This window comes from Equus asinus, chromosome 22 (assembly GCF_041296235.1).
Source record: "Equus asinus isolate D_3611 breed Donkey chromosome 22, EquAss-T2T_v2, whole genome shotgun sequence".
NCBI classification, from domain to species: Eukaryota; Metazoa; Chordata; class Mammalia; order Perissodactyla; family Equidae; genus Equus; species Equus asinus.
Window position 1 is genome coordinate 15,176,016 of NC_091811.1, and position 22,972 is coordinate 15,198,987.

General features: G+C 53.5%; 1 protein-coding gene across 7 annotated transcripts in view; it reads left to right on the forward strand.

Annotated features, from left to right (window-relative positions):
- TSPAN9 (tetraspanin 9) overlaps positions 1 to 22,972 on the forward strand; it is a 193,469-nt gene that overhangs the window by 47,128 nt on the left and 123,369 nt on the right. Inside the window, exon 1 of one of the 7 annotated variants that reach the window (XM_070495145.1) lies at positions 21,444 to 21,588. The exons of the other annotated variants lie outside the window; for them this stretch is intronic. The gene's annotated coding sequence lies outside the window, so the exon portion shown is untranslated. Of the gene's footprint in view, positions 1 to 21,443; positions 21,589 to 22,972 lie in introns of those variants that run through there. 7 annotated transcript variants of the gene reach the window in all.

Genomic DNA, 22,972 nt, shown 5'->3' on the forward strand with positions numbered 1-22,972 from the left:
AATGGCCACTGATGGTCACCCCCCTCACCCGACACTATGAGCTGGTGCTGCAGGGGCGCAGTTTCTGGCTCGACTCTTGCTGGCTGGGTCACTTGGGCTCCATTTCTTAGTGACAGAGAGTCAGCCCCTCAGCTTGCAACAGTGCCTGCGGGAAGCGCAGTGTCTGGGGCAGATGCAGGGCTGGTACTTCCCTTCCTTCTGCTTTGCGTCGGTCAGCTCAGCGTGCACCCCGGCTCTCCTTGTTGGCCTTTGTCCCTGTGGCTGGAGCAGAACTAATCAAGTTGCTGCTGAAAAGAGCGAACCCACCACCAGCCTTGGGTTTGGTGTGTTTTTACTGTTTGAGTGAACGGGTGATAGGCTGAGGCTCCCCCTCTCAAGCTGAGAGTATTGTGGGAACAGTTACACAATTAGCCATTAGTGGTCATTGACACATTAGTATGAATTAGGGTCATAGATATTTTGACTTGAAAGGGGCCCAAGAAATGATCTTTCATCCTAAAAATGGGGAAATTTTAAGGTTCTAGGAAGGAAGGAACTTGCCCGGGTGTCGTGCAGCCAGTTAGGGGCCAGTCGAGGCTGGAGACTAGTTCTCCTGCCTCTGTCTGGTGCTCTGCTGATCTGATGGGAGCACCCAGCCCAATATCTGTGAGGGCCTGCTCACCTCTGCTCAGGGCTGCTGCTTCCCGGTGGAAGGTCGCCTGTGGCAGGAGGCTCACAGACAGGCCAGCAGACCGATGGCATTTTAGAGGGATGGAGGGTGGTCTGGGGACAGTGGCCCTGGGGCTTGGCATGGCAGGTTGAGGGCCCTGCATCTTCCAAGATAGGAGGTGAGAAGTATTTGGGGCTCTGGGACCTAGTTTGGGCAGGTGAGCGGGGCCGGCCACACAGCTTTGTGAGTGACAGCCAGCTGAGGGCAGGGGGCTGGATCTGGGGGGCAGGTGGATGTTTGATCTGGTAATGAGAGTCAGGGTGGGAGCGTGGGGAGAGGGGGATGACGTGGTGGGAGAGGCGGCAACGTTTGCACAGGCAGACGTCCTGGTGTAGAAGGGAGAGGAGGGGACAGCACAGCCACAGGCATGGCACAGCCAGGGCTGGACAGAGGTGTGACCAGAGTGGAGGAGGAGAGGCCACAGGAGGTTCCCGTGGTCAGGGCCAGCGTCTTATTTACCTGCTCCGTCTCTGTGCCTTTGCAGGCCTAGCCCTGGAGTTGGAGCACCATTTTTATTTCTGGATGAGTGAACCTCGCTCCTCTTCCTTCCTCAATCCCTGGATGATAGCCAGCAGGTTTTTTTTTTTTTTCCCCACTTTTTAATTTTTGTTGAACCTTCTGCTTTCTGTTAGGTTCTGCCTTACATAGCTGGGTCACTCATCCCTGGTCTGGGCATGCAGGGCTACTGGTCACTGAGACCACCTGGTGGCCGTCTGGCTCCTTGCCTGCTCTTATTTGTGTTGGCCACTAGATGGCAGCAGGAAACATCAATTTCTCTTCCATGTTGATCTGATCCAGGTCAAACTCGTTGCTCTGGTGGGTTAGCCGTCACTTCTTGGATGGCACAGGGACTCTCAAGTTCCGCATGTCCCTGGTTCTGGGGTGGGTATGAGGAAACGCTGGGATGAAGCCAGGGCAGCCTAGCGTCTGACTCTCCCATGACATACTTGAGAAGGGGCTGTCTCAGCTCAGACAGCCCCTTCTCAAGTGTCTGTGACCCAGAGCTCTTAGAAGAGCTCCCACCATGGGAGAGTCTTATCATATGTCCCAGGCTGGGTTTTAGTGCCTTCAAGGACCAGAAGCTGAGACCCAGTGTCACTGAGGAAGTCCAGTTGCTCCCTGAGGAGTCCCCGGGTGGCAGCCTGTGCACATGTTGATGGTGCGGTCATGGTGGACAGCAGCATGAGGCCAGGGACATGCCACACCAATAGTGATATGAATAGTAGCAGACACGTACGAAGCTCTCGCTTGACCCGGGACGCTGTCCTCTCCTCTCTGCACTAACTCTTCCTCCTCCCACATGGCTGGTCTCGTGCGGGATGTGAACCCACGCAGGTGGCTCCCGGGGGCGTCATGTGCCACTGATGGTGGTGGTTCTTAAGCACTTTTCACATTACTCAACGGTCTGCGTCCAGTTTATGTGGTTCGTCCTCATCTCCGTGGTCTCACCAATGGCCCTGTGTCAGGGGCTGGGGTGTCCCCTTTTTACAGATGAGGAAATTGAGGCTCAGTGAAGGTAAGGACATGTCTAACACTTCAGAGACAGGATGCTGACCCCGGTTGTCAGATTCCAAGTCGAAGGGCATTTTTGTTTTTGCCCACGTTGTGTCACCTCTTTTTTTGTGGCGAAGCAGGCTTGTATGTTGGGGGGTCGGTGGGAGCGGGGAGAGCACTCCCTTGACCTCAGGATCAGGATACTGTCAGAAGACCCGTCGTCACAGCCAACACCTTGTATGAGGAGAGCATGTGCAGGTGCCCTCTGGGAGGCCGAGGAGTCCAGCCTGTAAGTGATGGGGACTGGAGGAGGGAGAGAGCAGCGGGACTGGGGATTGGCAACCTGGCCACCACCCCTCCTGCCTCCTCCAAGCACCCCACCATCATCGTGTACCCCAAACAGGAGGAGGGTGGGGGCCAGGTCAGCCTGGGATCCAAGCGCAACTCACACTCTGTACTGCAGAGCTCCCAGCTGGTCCCAGCTAGAACCTTCCACTAGCCATCATGCCATGAGGGCGTGGGCCATGGGAGGGCCAGGTATGGGGGTGTTCTTGTGCTGGGAACCAAGTCCCCCCGGCCTTTCCAGCTATCAGCGCTGCTCTAGGCTCATCTGCAGCAGGGGCTTTTGCTGGGATCCCCTTTCTGGCTGGGCCCTCCCTGGTGCAGCACCTTCCTTATTTGGGGCAGCAGTGGGGACGGCTCCACCCTCCTCCTTGGCTTTTTCCTTCTCCAAGATGCGTCGTCTTGAGGTCCTGATCCTCTACCCCCATCTGCACCCTCCCTGGGCACCTGCGCAGTGCCCATTATGGCCATGTCAGCTTTGTCAGAACTCCAGCAGTTGAGTGACCGGAGTCAATGGGGAGATGGGTGCTGGCCCCACCTACCTTTCCAGGGGCCACCTGTTCCTGGTGCCCAGGCCCCCACCCCTCCTCAGTGGAGGGCCCAAGTGTCTGCCTCGGGAGCCTGCCTCCCGCCTCCCACCTCCACCTGGCTTCACATCCAGTGGGCTCTGCCATTAGACAGCCCCCTCGATGCCTCTGACACACCCTGCTCGGGTACCCTGCGCCCACGCCAGCCTGGACTTGGGCCCCAAGGCAGCTTTACACCTGGACTTCTTATTCAAAGGCTTCTGCTTTCCAGCCAGATGCTGAGGACTGCGTCTCAAGTGCCAGCATCCTGCTTGGCGTGTCCTCTCTCCCCAGCCCCCCAGTTCCAGCTGCAGCCTCCCTGTTGTGCTCCTGGCAGGCGGCTTGTTGGGGGCTGGGGAGCTCCTTTCTCCTGGCCTCTCGTCTCTGTATTACGTCACCTTCCAGCCAAATACCCCTGGGGTCTGGTCACGGGGAGATTTTTATTAATTTTTTTTCCAGGGGAAATAATTCCACCTCTTGTCACATGGATTTCTGCATTCCGCTCTTTAGGGGGCTTGACTTCCTCCCTTCATCTCGTCCCAGCCCCCTTGATGCTCAAGAGAGGGGGCAGCTCTGTTTCCTAAACTGGGGCCGCTGCTGGCTCTGGGGTTCAGAGGAAGGCAATGTGGGGAGCAGGGAAGTATGAGCTGGGAGTCAGGTGTCTGGGTTCTGGCTTCCCCTTGCTGCTGTGTGACCTGGGGTTTGGCCCTTCCCCTCCCTGGGCCTCGGCTTCCCCTCACGCACCTAGGACTGAGCATGTCATCTGCAGGGGCGAGGGGACAGTGCCCAGCGGTTCCCCCTCTGGAGAGGAGGACTTGGACATGGGCTTGACAGTGTCCCCGCCGCCTGGGGTGGGGTTTGGCAGCTGTGGTGGGAGATTGGGAGGCTACACACCTGTTAGAGACGAGGAAGCTCGTCGGTGCCAAGGAAGACCAGATCCCTGCCTGGGGGGGGCTGCGAAGTGCAGGGCTGAGCCAAGAAGGAACGTTAGCTTTGCCTCCTTGCTGGTTCTCACTCACCGCCTCCTGGAGTTGTGGAATGTTAGAGGAAGGAGCTAGTCCAAAGGCGAATCGGTCAGCGGGCAGAGGCCCTGGCTTGGATTGGGCTCACCCTCCCCAGTGTCTTCTTTGTCTTCCTTCCTCTGCCTCCTTGCCTTTGCTTCACCCCGCTTCTCCGGTGCAGACCCCAGATTCACCAGCCCTGCAGGCCCCTCAGCCCTCCCCTGCCTCCTCCCCTGTTCTTTGGGAAGGCGGGAGCTGCGCCCTGCTCCCCAGCTCAGAGCCCAGGGCCACAGGCTGGGGGCATCCTGGGGAAGGAGCCTTCGGGCCTCTGCACGCCCCGCCCCGCCCTCCGTACACACATGGTTTCGGCCCAGCCCCTCCCCAGGGCCCACATCTGGCCCGAGTGCTCAGTTTTCTCGGCTGTAAATTGCCTCCCGTTGCCCCTTGGCATCTTCTCAGGTTTCAGCTTCAGGAGCCTTTTCTTTGGGGGGGTGAGGGAAGCATGGCGGCCCAGCTGGTCCCTCCCTTTGTCTGGCTGTGGCAGCCGTGGGGAGCAGTCTTTGGCAGCGCTGTCATTGGTCCCTCCGTCCAGGTCTTGGGTGAGCTGCCGTTTCGGCAGGTGGCTGAGCAGGAACCAGCTCTAATTAGGTTCCCCCTTTTCCGCTGACACCTTCCCCTCCTTCCCTCACCCGTCAGAGGCCAGCCTGCCCCATGTGCCCCTTACTGTGCTGTGGGAGGGGCCTTCTCCCCTTCTCCTGGCGCTTGGCTTTTGTAGGGGGACAACTTGGGACCATGGGATTCCCTCCAGCCGCCTGCCTCACTCACTCCTTGACATATCCCTTGACAGAGTTTGCAGGCTCCGGGGCCAAGGCACATCGTTCCTCAGGGCTTCCCTCAAGTCCCCGAGGCCTCAGGTGGATTTTCTCTCCTTCCCAGGGAGAGTCTCAGCCCCTGCAGCTGGTCCTGGGGCGCAGACCATTGCACCCACATCGCCTCACCCAGAAGCGCAGGAACAGGAGATTCCAGCTGGAGTGTGGGGACTTGCTCTGTGCTGCCTTGGCTCTTGGTCCTCCACACACCTGGGGAGGCCTTTTCTGTGGGCCGTGGAAGGGCATCTCGGGGCACCTGCAGGACAGTGTGAGGGGTGATCACGTGGGTGAGCACCGGCTCGAGTGCTGGCCGTGGGCAGGGCCTGGTGTGAGGAAGTCAGCACGGAAATGGAAAGTGGGCATTTAGAAATATTTCCAGCGATTGCCATGGCTGTGACATTTTAGGATAGTGTGGTGTTTCCTAGGGGAAGCTGGAGGGGAGTCTTGGAGTTTGGTGGTGGGAACCAAGGAAACCCTTAGGGATTTCTAGTCGAAGCTGAAGGACTCATCTCGTCAAACAGGGTGTAGGCTGACGTGGATGTTGTTAAAATCTCCGGGAGATTCACCCGTGGCGTGAACATGTAACAGTCATGCACAGCTGGACCGCCTATGGACCAGGACGGACTGGAAGTAAAAAGCCTGGCACCTGCCCCTGAGGGGTGAGAAGTCCTGCCCTCGGCATCCCAAGCCTGCTAAAGAGGCCTAAGAGGAGACGTTTGAGGGTGTGTTAGGAGCAGCTGAAGGTTTAGACTTGGTATGGGAGGTTGAGGAGAATGAGGGTTGATGAAGATCTGAGGAAAGTGCACGATTTCCTGGGGGAGTCGGACGGGGGAAGGTTTGGAGTTTGGCATGGCAAGTTAAAGGGGTGTTTGGAGTTTGCAGTGGGAGGATCTGGGATGTTTGGGGTTAGGTGTGGGAGGGCAAACGACTGCTGTGAGGTTCCGTGGGTGAGGTCACAGGGGAATGTTGGCTTCCTGGGGAAGGACCAAGGGTATAAGGCAGCCGTGGAAGTCTGGAGGTTTATAGTGGAACACCCAAGCGAAATTTGGGGTTTTATTTGGGCGAGCAGAAGGAAATTACACGTGTTGGGTAAGGACCAAAGGAGGTTCGGGTTTGTTGGGGAAGGCCGGAGGGAACGGTTGGGCCTTAGTGGGAGAGGGCCGTGGGGAGAGTTGGGGTTCACAGTAGAGGCCAAAGGAGAGTTTGGGATTCTGTGCAGGAGGCCAGAGGGGAGCCATGAGATTTAGTTGATGAGGACCAAGGGCTTTGGCCTCCTTGCCAAAGGGGAAGTTTGGGTTTTGCATTACACAAGGTGCCCTGAGCTTCCAGTCTCTATTAGCTCGCAAATATCCTGTGTTGTGAGAAAATTAAAAAAAAATCTCCCAACTTGTCTGCTGAAAACTTGCTCCTTGATGCCAGAACCTCTCTCCTCCAGCTTCTCCTGCTCTCTCAACACAACAGTGGCCGTGCCCGTGCTGTGGCAGCACGTGGGGTGTCTTAGCTCAGAGCCCGAAGGCCTGGCCCTTCTCACTCTGACTGCAAATGGCTGTTCCAGCCCCCTCCCCTGGTCCTCCAGCACGGCCGTGACAGATGTCGTGTCTGCCTCCAGAGCATGCTGTGACGGTTCTGCTATCTGTGCCAGCTTCCCCTTTCCTCCTGCCCCCGTCTCTGCTCCTCAGAGCCCCACATGTCTTTCAAGGTCTAGCAGGAGCCCTGATTCTTCTAGGAAGCCTTGTGTGACCCTGTTACCAGGAGTGGTCTCTCCCTCCTGTGGTGCCTGTGGCGTTTCCTCTGGTCCTCTCACCTGCCCTTGGCTTGCATTATGGATGGCGACAGCTCTTGTGTTCTGACCTGACTTTTCAGTGTGCACCTGTCTGTCCAGCTGGACTGTAAGCACCCCGGAAGCAGGGCCTGGGTGACTCTGGCCTGGGGTCTGAGTTGTTGGGGAGATGCAAGGCCCCTGGTCTAGAAGGTGTTCTCTGAGGCGGGGTGCCCATCCTCAGCACTCCCCCTCGTCCTGCACCAGCCTGGCCCAGCCCTGCTGTGGACCTTTCAGGGCAGCTCTGGCCTTCCCCTCTTGCAGGGTCAGCACCACATCAGAACAAGTCACCTCCTCTGAGTGGGCAGCTGCCCACGGCTTCGATACAAGGACACCTTTCCACACTACTCAGCAGTGGATTCCTGACAATCAGCTGCTTGGGAAAACTCGTGGCTTCTCTCCTTGGGACCAGGAGGTGTCTCTGTATTTCCCACCATGCCCTGATGCCCACTTTCTCTGTCTGGCCTTTGCCCTGGTCCTTTCCCATGTGGCCAGCAGGTGAGTGGAAAGATGTGGGGTCAGATATTGTGCTAGGAGCGTACCATGGATCGATGCTCATGGGAATCCTGTGTGATAGGTTCCTTTTATGGATGAGGAACTTGCCCAACATCACGCACACTTTGGAGACTGAGAACTGGTAACCGCCCCGCCCTGATGCTTTTGGGTTGACGCTGCTCACCCGGCTGCCCTGCTGGGGAGCCTGCAGCCTGCCGCTCTCTCCTTCCCCCAGCCTTTATTTTATCACGGAGCCACCCACCCATACCGCTCTGTCCTCTTGGCGCCTGAGTTTTCCCTTCTTCTCAATTTCTCAGCTCTCTCTTTCTTGGAAACCAAATGGGGTTCACTTGGTTCATTGGTGTGGGCTGCCCCGCTTCTCCCTTCCTCCCTTCCCTGAGAAGGGCTGAGACCGTTCCCAGGCTGGTCCTAGCTGTAGGAAGAGGGCTGTGGGATGAAAGGTGATATATAAATGTAAGGCGATGATTATTTATTTGACAGGGACAGCTGCCTGTGGTAAAGAATGTAATCTAGTAATCCTTTTGTGAAAATCGGATCCAAGGCTCAGCGTGCTGCCTGAAACAGCAAAAGGCCATTCTCCCCCTCCTCGTCCCCCCCTCACCCCACCACACTCTCTGACTCCCTTCCTGGCATTCCTGTGCTTGTGTGCCCTGTGGCATGCACATACATATGCACCATTCTTCTTTTGCCTTTTTGGGTTGTTGTGAACGTTTTACATAACCATAGTACGACGGTCAAAGCCAAGAAGTTAACATTGGTCTAATGTTATTAACTAAACCATAGACCTTATTCGGGTTTTCCCGCTAATGTCCTCCCTCCTTCTGCTCCAGGGTCCTCCATTGCTGTTAGTGGTCACGTCTCCTTAGGCTCCTCCAATCTGGGACAGTTCTTTAGTTTTTCATGGCCTTGATGGTACTGAGTACTAGTCCATCACTTTGTAGAATGTCCCTCACTTTGGATTTGTCCAGGGTTTTCTTGGGATTAGATTGAGGTTATGCATTTTTGGCCAGAATGCCACAGACGTGATGCTGTGTCCTTCTCAATGTGTTGTGTCAAGAGGTACATGATGTCAATGTGTCTTGTTACTGGGGGTGTTAGCCTTGATCCCTGGAGAAGGTGATGTTGGCCAGACATATCCTCCAGAGGTTACTGTTATTCTGTTTGTAATTAATAAATGTCTTGTGGGGACGTACTTTGAGACTATACAAATATGCTGTTTTTCCTCAAACTTTTACCCTCTAGTTTTACATCCATCAGTGGTTCTTGCCTCTCATAATTATTATTGTGGTGTTTACCTACTGGTAATTTTCTATTTCCTTTATTTCTTCTATGTTTATTAATTGGAATTCTCCTGGAAGGAAGAGCTGGCCCTTCTCCCGCGTTTATTTATTTATTCACTTAGTGATTTTTATCATTACAGACTCATGAATATTTATTTTGTAAAATACATGTTCTATAATAAATGTATGGATATTTATTTTATTCTATGGGCTATAGTTATAATTCGATACCTTAGTTGTTTTGTTGCTCACATTGCTCCACCTTTGACCGTTGGAAGCTCTTTCAGGTTGGCTTCTGTGCCCTTTGACAGGCTTTTGTGTTTCTTGAGCACTTCCTTCCTTTCTGGCACCATGAGATACTCCAGGCTCGTGTTATCGTTTTCCGGCCCCAGCCCTGGGATCAGTCCGTCCTCTGAGGCGCCCTGCTTCCATTGCTGGAGAGTGGTGTTTAAACACCAAGGTCTAGCAGCTGATGTATTCATTGCCACTGGGGTGTCATTGCTTCTAGCTCCTTTGAGAGGACAGAATTAGGAAATATATACCAACTCATGCGTGCACACATGCCTGTATTTATTTGTTTCTGTTTATCTGTGTTTATATTTTAAAAATCGTGAGTTTTTACTGATTTTCATTTGCTTTTAACTTGGCAGCTTAGGAGCTGGAAGGAAGCTGGGACATCAAACCCAAATTCTCCCCTCACAGAGGACAGAGCCACTGAGAGGATTGGACTGCTGGCCGAGGTGACCTGGCCAGTCAGAGATGGATTTGGGGCTAGAACTTGAAGTTTAGCATGCCTTGGGTCATGTCTGCCCACTGTGGCAGGGATCTCTGACTCCAAGGGCATCTTTTGGCATTTGGTGGATGTACTGGGTTGAATAGTGTCCCCCACAAAATTTGTGTCTATTCAGAACCTGTGAATCTGACCTTATTTGGAAATAGGGTCTTTGCAGACCCTATATATCAAGTTAAGATGAGGTCATATTGGATCAGGGTGTGTCCTAATCTGATGCCTGGTGTCCTTAAAAGAAGAGGGAAATGTGGACACAGAAACACAGAGAGAGAACACCATGTGATGATGGAGGCGGACATTGGAGTGACGCTGCTAGAAGCCAAGGAACTCCAGGATTGCCAGCAACAGCCAGAAGCTGGAAGAGGCAAGACGTGTCCTCCCCTAGAGGCTGCAGAGGCATCAGGGCCCTGCCATGCCTTGACTTCAGACTTGTAGCCTCCAGAGCTGTGGGGCAACAAGCTTCTGGGTTTTAAGCCACCTAGTTTCTGATACTTTGTTCTGAGGACCCTGGAAACTCGTGCAGTGGTTTCTAGTGGCTGTTGCTTTCCATCCTCTGCACAGACATGGGCAGCTCCTCCCAGGCTCCTCCTTAGATGATCTCCCTCCCTCACTCCTGGGTGGCCCCTGGCGGGGGCTATCCCTACAGAACATAAAAGTAGAGGTTTCATTAGCGTGTGTTTGGGCCAAATTAAGACCCAAAGGGCTTGGATGTTGAACCGTATCCAGTGATGATACTTGTCCCTTTCCCCTGTTCCCCAGGACCTCTGTGTTACAAGGATAATCTGCTCGTGAAATTGTGTTTCTTAGCACTTAATTCAACTTCAAGTCTGTTTGTCCTCCTTTGCTTCCTGGCGATGCTCAAGGTCACCTCCTGGGAGATGCTCCTTGTTTTCACACGTCTAGTTCATCCTGAAGGCTCCTGCACACCCCCAATTGCCCCACGTGGGCACAGCACACATCCGGCAACCCTGGGTCTCTTTGGGGGATGGCGTGTTTGTTCTCCGCCTGGACAGTGAGACCCTCCAGGAGGGACCGCGCTTGCCCTGTACTCAGCACACACAGTCTCTCCTATTTGCCTCTGTCAGCACTGGTTCCAGACTCTCTCCTGTCGTGTCTTCCCTAGCCATGCTGGTCTGCAGAGCCCGTGCCCTGTGTCCTTCCTTTGGCAGTGCTCTCATTTGTGAATCACCTTTTATGTGAACTTTTTTCTTTTTTGGTAAGGAAGATTGGCCCTGAGCTAAAATCTGTTGCCAGTCTTCCTCTTTTTGCTTGACGAGAATTGTCGCTGAGCTAACATCTGAGCCAGTCTTCCTCTATTTTGTATGTAGGATGCTGCCACAGTATGGCTTGAAGAGTGGTGTGTAGGTCCGTGCCCTGGATCCAAACCTGTGAACCCTATGCCGCCAAAGCAGAGCCTGCAAACTTAACACTAGCCCCTGGGCTGGCCCCTGTGAACTTGTTTTGACTCACTGACTTGACTGAGACTTCCTCCAGGGCAGGGGCTACCCCCATGCCTAGAGGGTGCCTGGCTTGGGTTTGTTATGGATTTTCTCCTTCTTTATACCTGAGGGCAGAGGAACCCCCATCTCAACACATCTTGCTGAGTTTGAGGCTGAATATTGCCAACTTCTTATGGGGAAACTGAGTCCCAGGAAAAGAGAAACATGCCCATCGTCCTGCATCCCAATAGTACATATGTAGTGAGGTCAGGAAGAGAAGGGACCAGGTGTCCTTAGCTTCCCCTTGGTCCTCTCTGCCAAGATCATCCTGTCCTGCTCTTTCCTCATTTTTCTGTCCAGATGGCTGGGGAAGGCATGGCTGGCATCAGCCAAGGTGATGTATGACCACATGGGGCTCAGAGCAGAGAGGGCTCGGACCATTAGGGGTGTCAGGCTGGGAAATCGGAAATTGAAGACCTGGCCCTATGGCCAGCCACACCTCCCCCTGGTGCAGTGTTCTGACATCGCCTGCGGGGGGTTTCATGGGCACGGACGGAGGAAGGAAGGCCTCTTGGCAGGCTGGAGAGACAGATGGGCTGCAGGCACTGGGCCTGGCCCTGCAAGCAAGCTCCAGGGCACTGGGGCTTGGCACTGAGCTTCCCTTATCAAGCTCCTGCTGGCCCTGTCACGAGAAACTTTCTCCACTTTGACACTGTGCCTTGGGCAAGCCAGTTCCCCTCTTAGGTGTCAGTCTTTTCATCTGTAAAATGAGAAGATTGGACCAGATGGTCTTTAGGTCTCTCTCAACCCTGACATAGCTCGGATTTATGACCTGTGGTTGCTGGGAGAGTGGTGATGGGGATGTGGCTGATGGCAAAGGGGCAGACTGGGCCCAGGATGCCAGCCTGTTGGAGAGGGGTGGCGTCGCCCAGAGCTCTGAGTTGGCACTGAGGTCAGGAAGACTTCTTGGAGACTGCGGTCTCTGAAAAGTCAGAAAAGAGGACTTTTCTTTCCTGATAGTCCCTTGACATTCTGTTTGTCATTCCGTCCACCCACCTGTCTTTCCTTCAGGCATTTATTGAGTACCTATTGTGTACCAGGCACTGTGCTAGTGCTGGGCACGCAGCTGTGAACAAGATGAGGTCATCGCCTCTGTGGAGCCGAGGTCTAGTTGAGGAAGACGGGCGTTAGACGAGCCTGCCCCAGCATTCAGTGACCCTTGGAGTGGTTTCAGGCACTTCAGTGTGCTCTGCCCCTCTTCCTTGATTTTGCTTTTCTGTCCCCTCCTCTGTCTTCCTCCTTCCCCCTTCCTTCTCATCACCTGCTTTGTCTCTGCGGCCCTGCCTCACCTCTCCAATGCAAGACCTTCCTGAGATTCTGGGCTCTGCCAGGCCAGGAACTCAAAGAGCCCTGGGTCCTGCCCTCTGTGTTTACATGCTTGGAGAATTCCCTGGGGAGGAGAGGGCCGTGCCTGCTCCTCCTCATCTGTTGTCGGTAGACCCGTGGCCTCAGGGGGTGATGGATGGTAAGCTTTGGAGTCAGACATTCCTGGATTTGTGATCAGACCGAGACCCTTCCTAGCTTGCACAAGTCACTTACCTTCTCTGAGCCTTAGTTTCCTCATTTGGAAAATGGGTTTAACTACACGTACCTTGCAAATTTTGGGGGGAATCAAGTGGGAAAATGTCATTGGAAGTGCCTTGGTGGTAACTTGAATGTGGTAGGTGCTTGATTAAAACTAGCTTTCTGGCTTCCTTCCCCTCCATCTGGGTTTGTAGCCAGACATTTTGGAGTCTGGGGCAAGGAGAGGAGCCCTGGCCCTCTGCAGACCATGCTTCGTCTAAGCTGCAGCAGGAGGGTGGCAGCCTCCCTGCCCTGGGACAAGGTACAGACCTTGAACTAGGAGAGGCCAGGAGTCTGCCAGGGGCTGGAAAGAATGACAAGTGTCCCATGCATCCCGAAAATGAAGTGTGGTGTGACAGCTGCCTGCTGCATCCTGCCGGGTGTTGGGGCCAGGGAGACCCTCACCGAGGGACTCAGCCTGAGTTGGGGGCCTGCTGGAGCCACCATCCTGGTGGTGTCTCCCCTGAAGCAACAGGAAATGGCCCCTCCCTCCTCCAGAGCTGCCTTCCTCCTTGCTCCCCGTCCTCTTCCAGATTCAGTCTGGGCCACCTGGGGCCTGTCCTGCCCCTGAAGAGAGCATCTTCTAGACCAGGGCTGCAATGATGGAGATGTTCTATTTTGCAGTGTCCAATACAGTAGCCACTAGTTACACGTGGCCATGGAGCATTTGAAATGTGACTAGTGTACCCGAGGAAATGAATTTTTAATTGTATTTAGTTTTACTTAATTAAAATTTAGATTTAAGTGGCCACATAAATTTAAGTGGCTGCCATGTTGGACAGTACTGTTCCACGCGAACAGTTTTCACTTGCAGTGTTGCCACATGCTGGTGGGTCACCTTTGGTGTGAGGTGTGTTATGAATGAGTAATTTGTTCTTAGTAAGAAGTTACTGAGCTGTACGAATGGTTTGCATGTATATAGGAGGCAGAGCTTGGCAGATGAAGGGCTGGCCCTCGCGAGCCTGACCTGCACGTTTGGAGCTGGCATGTAGAGTCTGGATAGGGGAACAGGAGGCGAGAAGTCTCAAGGGCCTCATTTCTCTGAACCAGGGAAGGTATTTTGAGCAGTGATTCTCTGTAGAGGAAAGGGATGAAGGGGATACATGCCAGGGTTATTGGCCAAAAAGGCTGAGTCAGTTTTACAGGAGACCCAAGAGACCATCTAGTCTAGCCCACTCGTTTTACAGAAGAAGAAACTGAGGCCCAGCATACATCAGGTACCTTTCATGGACCAGGATATGGTTCCTCTACTTCTAAGAACTACCCTATAAAGCAGATACTATCATCTTCATTTTGCAGTCAAGGCAACCAGAAATCAAAGTCATGAAGCTTTTTAGTGAAGCCAACATTGATCCCAAGTCTGTCAAGAGTCACAAGCTTAATTTGTGACAGAAGCCATGTCCTCTGACCGTCAGGCCAATGGTCCACACTGCAAGTCATGGCATCGCCTTCTACCATGTTGGGCCAGGGGTGTCAGGATTCTGGGCTTCTTCCAGCACCCGTGGCCTGTGGGATGGCTCAGGCCCCACATGAGTGGAGGGGTGTGGAATGTTTGCAGGGAGCATAGTCCATGGCACTATGGGGCTGCCTGCTCCAGGGCCTAGAACATGAGTGGCCCTGCTATTTGTGGAATCCAGAGACACCTGCCTGCCTGATGACCAGGAGGGCAGAGAGCAAGGTCAGAGGGGAGCTGGAGGCTCAGATTCCACTCCTGAAAGAGAAATGCACAGAGGAAACCTGTCTCTCTCCTTCCTCTCCAGCTCTGGCTGGGATTCTGCCCAGGCGGGGGAAGGGCCCACCCTCTGTCCAGCTGTTGTCCACCCCCCTACCCCCCCGCCCTGCTGCAGCTGTCCTGGCTCCATCAATCTCATCCAAGGCTGGGTGGAAAGAGGGGGATGAGGGAAGAGGGGGCCTCTCAGGCGTGTCTGCCCGAGGTGACTTTGGCTCCTGCCTCTAGGAGGTGTCTCCAGTAGCCGAGGGAAGGGGCTCAGGATGGTGTCTGTCCCCAGCTCCTGGGTCAGTTGTGGGGGTGTGGGTGGCTCAGCTTTCAGCCTCTCAGCATTTGTCCCTCCGGGAAGGTCACTCTTTTATTGAAGAGAATGGGAATAATTAAATTCTTCCTTCATCTCCACTTGGGACTCAGAACCCTCCTAACTTTCCTCCTTTGCTTGGCACTTCTTAGCTTTGCTGTAATTTTCATGAATGAATAAATGAATGGCCCCTCAACTACCTCTGGGACAGGGCCATGGGCACAGGCCTGAGAAGGACGGGATGGAGTCTCTGTTCCTTCTGGGCTCGTGGTTTGACACTGGTGAGACTCTGTGTTTGGGGGTAAGACTTGGGGTGTGCGAGCCATCATAGGACAAGTGTGTTTTGTCCTCCAGGTCTGGGCAGGAGGCGTGGGATGTCAGCCCTGGCATCAGCATCACCTGCAGCCAAGCGTGTGTCTGGCTTTGTTCTCTCTTTTTGTTGAAATTTAGCTGCGTCTGTGAGAGCTCTAGTACCCTGCATTCTTGCTAAAAGCAAGAGGTAGAAAGAGGAATTAGTACCCTTTCTTGGCCAGACCTGTTTGCCAACCTACAGAATCAGGAGAAGCATTGCCACCCTGTTTCAGTCCAACAGGTAACAGCATCACAGCATGAGAAGTTGACTGAGCTCTTTGGAAGAGAGGCTCTGGGAGTCACTTACTTTGTTTTTTATTTCTTAGCCTCATCTGGTCCCGGCACAGGACTTAGCGAGCGGGCTTTAGCCAAGTGATAGACGTCAGTGATTCCAGCCCTGGCTTCGAGTCAGACACGGCTGGGGAGCTTCTGAATAATTCAGACTCCCGGGCCCCCAGCCCAGATCTTCTGAACCTGAAACCCTGGGAGGGGGCAGGAATCTGTATTCTGAAAAGCTTTCCAGACGATTTCAGTGCACAGTTGGGCTTGGGAAGGTCCAGCTCTTCTACTTGGAGGAGGAATCTGGTGAACAGATACTCGCAGTGCCTTCTTCTGAGGCGCGCCGCCTTTGAGGAGTGCTGGCTCCTGCCTTCGTTCACGGCTCATTCCTTCAGCCAGCTGCCCGTGAGTGAGTGTCTGGCGAGGTGCTGTGGCGTGCCAGGTGCCGCTCTAGTCAGGGGGTGTGGGCACAATTAGGTGGAATGTTCTTCCTGAGGGAGGGCACCATGTGGGGGCAGACAGACAAGAACCCTACAGTTGTAGCACGCTGTGACAGTTGGGTGTCTGAGATGCTTACCAGGGGCTCCTAGGGGTCAGAGGGCCCTGTACAGGCTCTCAGTCTGTTTCAGTTCCTTGGCCAGAGTGACAGGCTTGCTTACCCTTTCTGTGTGTGTTTGCACAGGAAGGAACCTTAGCAAGTACCTCAGTCACTCCCTTATTTAGCGCAGGGGGCAGCTGGTACCCAGAGAGACTAAGGGACTTGACTAAGTCCACCCAGTGAGCTCAGTTTTGTCGTTGTTGTTGAGAGAGGGGTCTGGGGTGAGGAGGATTTCCTTTTGGAAAAACCGCATCATGAAACCCCAGCAGAGCGTGGTGTACCTGGGTCTGGACGTGCACACAGACGTGGCCCGGTCTTGGTTCCAGCCGTGTGCCCGAGGGTGAGTCTCCTAGACCCCAGATTTCTTGTGTGCCACATTAGGGTAATACACCCACTTTGCTGTAGGTTCTTAGGATTAGAGATCTGAGCTTGGTCCATGCCAGCTGCTCAAAAAATGCTCGTTTTTCTTCTCCACCATTTTATTTGGTCTCTTAAGTGAGGACAGCATGTTTTTGGCTTCAGTTTTCTGAGCCCTCCTCCTAGCTGGCTGTTGCCCGTAAGCTAATTCCCACTGAAGGGCCGACTTCAGGGTGCCAAGTTCCAGACGCCACAGGAGACCTGCGCTCCTCTTCCTCACCCTGCGTATGGCCTGGCCACGGGGAGCCCAGCCCCATCCTGTGCCTTTTAACTCAATACTCCCTGCACAGCCCCATGCAAATTGCTGGAGCACTCAGAAGGCCTTATTTCTCACTCAGGCTCCCTCATCCAAGCATTTGTCCTTCCGCTCGACATTAAACTCTGTCAACATTTTTTCCCAATGAAGTTCTTCCTCCCCGTGCACGGTCCCCCGGTCTCCAGCCGGCTTCTCCAGCCAGGGACACAATTGGATTGCAATCGCTAGCACTTCCTGGAGATCGGGTCCCCGAGGAGCTATAAAAGTCCAGGAGTGTTTCTGGCCACCTCTGCATGTGGTTTGCAGAGGCTGGCGTGGCCGGCACAGCTCTCACACCCGCAGAGCTGGGGAGCGCACGCATGCGTCGACTCGGCTGTCAGGGAGGCCCTCAGATTGCATTACCTATGTCACTAGTTTCTGGCTGCCAGTTTGAATTTCTTAAACGGATTTGCTGATTACAGGCTCTGGAGGGCTCCCCCCCACTGTACGTAATTGGGCACGGAGCCGTGGTGGGGTGGATTTGGGTAATGGCTGCGCTGCATTCCTCCCATTCTTTTCTCACAGGAAAAAGTGCCTGGAAATAGCCCTGTGGTGCGGCTTGCTTATAGAAGGAGGGGCCTGCTGCCTGCCACCGGCCTTCGCATTTGGTCCCTCTTGGCCCTCTCCAGCCTCCTCTGCCTCCTCCCTTCCAGGCAGATGCCACCAGCTGGGCAGGCACTAGGGTTGCAAATGCCCCTCAGTGAGTTTAATGACCTGGCCAGCTGGACTGCCCTCTTCCCACCCTTGCTGGTTGGGACTGTGGCCCCATTCCTGGGCACTTTGTCTGTAAACCTCAGACACTGAACAGAACACGGCAGCAGTGAACCAACTCTGCCTTCTTCTCTCCATCCTTCCTTCCTTTCCTTTTTTTTTTTTAAATGAAGCCAGTCTTTTGAATTGAAAGTAAAAGCCCAAGCCTTGAGTCTAAGTGGATTTCCCTGCAAATGGGATGCCCTGCTGGATTGGGGTGCCATTGGGCCGCATGGCTCAGACAGCCCTCGGAGGAGGGTTTTCCTCCTCCAGCTCTCAGTCCCATGGGGAATTCGTGGCAGGAAATCTCTCCCTGGGGTGTCTGATCAGATTGGAAAGTGTATATGAGAAAGTGTCTCTTTCTGTTTTCCAAGGCACCAGCTCTGTCACAGTTTACAAGAAGGCAGGTGCCACCTTACAGCCCTCAGCGCCTGGGCACGGGGAGGCCACTGCAGGGTCAGGTCTTCTGGTTGTCCACATGGCCTGGACACTCAGCCCCTCCCTCACCTGCCGAGCTCCCCTGATGCCGTAGTGGGCCCCTCCTTTCAGAAGGAGTGTCCTTCTGACACTCCTGCCTCACTCAGCGAGCAGCCTGTTCCCTAGACCTGGTTCCTAAGTTTCCAGCAATATCTGATGAAACGGGTATTGAAAAGGAAAGAACGAGTGAGAGAGAGCCTGCTGGTGTGGCTGCTTCCCACCTGGAGGCCCTCAGAGTCTTCCCCTTCCTCAACGGCGTCAGCAGACGCACTGCACAGTGACGCGGCAGCTGAGGGCCACACGTAGGGCGGGGGATGTCCGCACTCAGGGCAGGTGCGTGTGGGCGAGGTGGTGCTGGGGGTGGGAGTGCCTTCTCTGAAGCCCCCAGCTCTGCCGAGTGATTGTGACGCAACCTTTACCTCCCGTCTGACCCCCTGGGACTCCCAGAAGGCTCTGAGCACAGGGGGCATTTTCCCCTAACCTTCATCGTTATCTGGTTTTGGATTATGCTAGCTTATTTTAGGGTCAGGAGCGGGCTGGGCATTTAAAAAAATACTTATATAAACAATGCTCTACAATAAGAGTACAAATCAAAGGAATAGGAAGAAATAGCCTCCCAGAACTGCCGCCACAGCAAGTCAGCCTTCCATGTTCTGTGATGCCTTGAGTCTGCATTTACTTGCAAACATAATTTTCACCTGGTTATAGTCATAGTGTAGACAGAATTTTGCACTTTCTTTTCATTATTTAATATTCTACTTCAAACTACATAATCATCACAATTAGACTTTTAAATGTCTATATAGTAACCATTGAGTATTTATGAATTTTCCCTTTTGACCATTTGGTTTGTGCACATTTAAAAAATTTTCCTAATAATAATAATGCAGGAAACTGTATTAATATACATCAGTATATTAATATTATACATGTGTGTGTGTTCCTTTCTCTCTCTCTTTCTTTTCTTCTTTCTCCTCCTTTTCTGTTATTTTCTTAGGACAAGTCCAGAAGCCAGGCATTCTTCCCTGCAGTAATGGAGACCCAGTTCTGGGTTGTCAAATACCAGCCAAAGTCAGGTGCTGAGGGCAGCCTCAGGACTTAGCTCAGCCCTTGGTCTGAGTCTGGCCTTACGAACCCCCCTTGGGAAGTGAGCTAGGTAGCAGAGTCCCTATTTGGGAGGCGGGTGACTCTACGTTTTTGTTGCAGCTCTGGCTCTGAAGCCTGTGGCCTGGGTGCATAGATTTCGATGGAGTAGGTTTAACTCATTCCGCGAATCCTAAGTGCAGTCCCCCATGTGACCCCATTCAAAGCGGGAGAAATAGATGAACTCTCACCCTCCAGGATCTTGTGGTCTGAAATGACCACAGGCCCACCCATTCAGTTACATTCAACCAAACTTGATGCAAAGCTGCAAACGCAGATGAGTGAAATGGGCCAGGGTCTGTCACAAATTGAAGACCCCGTACCCCATTTGGGGACCTACCCGCTGTTCAGGTCTAGCTGATTGTTGTCACGCCAAAATGTGAGCCTGGTATTGCCAAATCTTCCATTTTTCAAGGGAAGCTTGAACTTTTGATTTTTGGGTAAAATTTGATATTTAACTATTGACAATTATTTAACAAATTTAAAACATGGTTTAGTTCAAACAAAACCTATCTGTGGTTTAGGGTGCCAGTGTGTGGCCCCTGCTTTATGTACTAGGGGTCAGTTGTTATGCTGGGCACTTTGGGGGTTATGGGAGCATAAAGTTTCAAAAATCGTGGGAGGGGAGCGCCTTGCACCTGGACTCACAAAACAAAGTGTTACACGATGGGGGCCACGAGTGAGACAGAGACAAGCCGCCCAGCTGTGTCTGGGCAGGGACGGCTGCTCCTGCCCTCAGGGTTCGGGAGGTTGTCGGAGGAGCTGCTCCTGTAGGTGGAACTCACTGAGACGTTGTGAAGTACTTGTTGTCTGGACGCCATTTAGGTCAGTGACAAGACAGCAGGGTCTGTGGCCATCTGTCTGTCTGTCCGTCTGTCTCCAGCAGGAGACCACGTCTCCGTTTTCTAGTCCCTCTGGCAAAGCCTCTGGGAGAGCTTGGCCTCGAATGGGAGAGGGCTTAGAGCCGAGTTGGCCCTGGGAGCACTGGACTGGTGGTGCTGAGTGCGTCGCCTTCCTCCATTTTCCCATCTGTGCTGTGAGCAAAGTCGTCCTCTCGGCAGTTAGCAAGTATTTATTGGACGCGCGCTGGAGGCAGAGCTGCTGGGGACCCTCTCCACTCTCCTCTGAGAGCTGTAGAGAAGATACAGCGGCGTCTGTCTGAGGTGCTTTGAACTCCTCAGGAAGGAGAAGGGATTTGAAGATGCCAGTACCGCTCCATGGTTTCCCCAGATGACAGCCGTGACGTACGAGCTGAGTGCTGCTTAAGAAATACAACTTGGGAGGGAAATAAACACCCTGTGTTATTTATTCTTTATTAAAAAAACAAAGCTTTCCTTAGCTGGGAGGTTTCAGATCCCCGACGATGTCAGGTCCAATTGTCCTCTGTTAATAACAGGTGGGACCCTTCCTGGCTCACGTCAGGAGCATCTCCATGTTTCTCTGCGGGCACCTTTGGCATGTGGTGCCTGCCCGAGAGGAAGGGAGCGTGGTGTTGACGAAGGGGACGGTGGTGTGCTGCCCGGGCCCAGGTCTTGTTCTGAACAACAGTAGCCAAGAGCTGCCTTCTGGGTGCTGGGTCCTGTCCTAGAGATGTGATCCGCGTCTCCCGTGTCATCCCCTCCAGGATTGGGGGCACTGAGGGGCAGCAGGTGGGGAGCCCCAGGGGTCAGGAGTGAAGGTGCTGGTGGATGTATCCGCCACCTCTTGATCGGATGGCCTCTCGGAGTTTGGAATCAAGGTGAGACTTGGGCTTTGCTTCTAAGAGTCGAATGGAATCCAGGGGCCGAGAGCATGGTGGAGGAAGTGAGAGTGGGCCAGCAGGGCTGGAAGGGAAGGGCGGATAGGCTGGGCTAGCGGCAGGGCCTTGTGGAGGAGCAGGGCCTGGGGTGAGGGCCCCAGTTGGGGCAAGGTCCAGCTGACTTGAGGGCCACCACATTTTGACCTTGAGTGACTGCAGTATTGTGAATGGTACCCTTGCAGGTCTTGAGTGTGAATTCTCCCCACTGAGCCACATGGCAAGCAGGTGAGGGAGGGGCGAGCGGGTTTATTATTCCACTTAATTCACTTCAATGTGGTATAGCTTAAGAACGTGGGTTTTGAAGCTAGACAAATCTGGGCCTAAGCATAGCCTTCTGACTTGACTAACCTGTTAACCTCTGGACCCCGGTTTCTCCATCTGTAAAATGGGAAGACTGAGACTTCCCTCACAGCGTGTTTTGTAAGGGATAAAAACCTAAAGTGGTCCATGGCGCGTTGTGGACACTCAATAATTAATAGTAGCTGCTCTTGTCAGTGCAGACTAAGACGCAGCCCTAGAGAGGGTGAGTGTCTTGCTCACGGTCACAGAGCTCTTCGGGGACGCGGCAGGGACTGGAACCAAAGTCTCGGACGTCTTAGGCTGTGTGCTGCATCCTCTGTGTGCCTCCCCCCACTGAGGTGGACTCGGCAGATGGCGGCGGGCAGGCGCCACTGCCGCCCAGGGCGCACTTCTGCCTCCTGAGTGGGGAACACGGGCCGGGGCCCTGCATCGGATGTGATTATAGGGCACAGCCTGCTGAAAGCAGGAGCAAAAACGTACCAGGGCTTTTGTTCCCCAAGCAACTCCATTGTGTCTGTCTCCTTCCCCACCCCTCCTTTTATCTCCTAAAAGAATAGAAAAGGGAAGAAATGGAAAAGATGAAGGGCTGTCAGCACCAGATCACAACATCGGCTCAAGGAGTTGGCGGCTTTTCAGTGCCTGCGGAAAGTTCCCTCCTCTTCTTGCTTTCCTCAACTTCTTGCTTTCTTCGGTCTCAGTAAGGTAAATCTACATGCCCCTCGAAGCCCGGGAGCTTCCCGCTTCCCTGTCTGCCTTCGGCTGTGAATTGAATGCCTTGTGGAACAGCTATTGCAGTGCCGCCCAGCCTGTCTGCTGGCTGGGGGGTGGAGCCTCCTTTCCCCAGCACTCTCAGGTGATGTCACACTCCTGCTCCAGAAACTTCAGTGGCTCCCTGTTGCTTATCTCCAGTCCATGCTTCTAAGGATAGCATGCAGAGGGCTCTCCGGAATCTGACCTTGGCCTACCTTTGCTTTGTTGTCCCCATGGCTCCTTGTATAAAGCATATGCTTCTGCTGCACTGGCCAACTTGCCTTTGTCACGTGGTTCCTGTTGCTTGGAAAGCCCTCAGCCTGGTGGGATTAGGTCCATTCTTCAAGGATTAGCTGAAGGGCCAGCTCTTCTGTCCACCCGTCTTGCTCAGGAACATGCTCCTCTCTCGCCTGGCACACAGCAGATGTGGAATTAATGTAGCACTCGCTCACCGACTCTGCTTGTCACCGAGCAGGGCTCTTCCAGGGCCTCCTCGGAGCTTGCTGGCTGCCCCCCTCTCCCACAAGCTGTGGAGTGTAGTTACTCCTTAATTGCACATGATCTAAGTTCTGAGGCATTTTCTTTTTAAGTCTAAAGTTCTCTTACTTTTCCCATCGCTGTCTAGTTTCTGAGCCCTCGAGGCGGTGGTGGCAGGAGGCTGTGGGACAAAGAGAGCCAGACTTGGAGTCGGAGCTGTGAGCTCTCCTCCCGTCTCTGCCTCTGCCCAACTCTGACTTTGGGCAAGCAGCTCCCCTCCTCTGGGCCTCAGTTTCCCATTTGTAAAACAGGGGGTTGGATGATCTAATCTCTAGGATTTGTGGATAGGATTTTTAAAAACAGTTGTGTTGAGATATAATTCACATACCATAAAATGCTCCACTTGTTATGGGCTGAGTTGTGTCTGCTCCAAATTCATGTTGAAGTATTTCAAAACGTGACTGTATTTGGAAATAGAATCTTCAGAAAGGTAATTAAGGTTCAGTGAGGTCCTTGAGATGGGGCCTAAGCCAATCTGACAGGTGTCCTTTAAGAGGAGGAGGTGAGGACGTAGACACGCAGGGAGGAAGGACCACATGGAGACATATGGAGAACACGGCCAACCACAAGCCAAGGAGAGAGGCCTCAGAATGAAACTAATCCCACCGACACCTTGACCTTGGACATCCACCTCCAGAATCGTGAGACAGTAAACGTCTGTTGCTTAAGCCACCCGGCCTGTGGTCCTTTGTTGTGGCCGCCCTAGCGAACTGCTGCACCCATTTCATGTACAGCTCAGTGGGTTGGATGTCCACAGGGTTGCATAACCATCAACACAATCTATTTTTTGAACATGTTA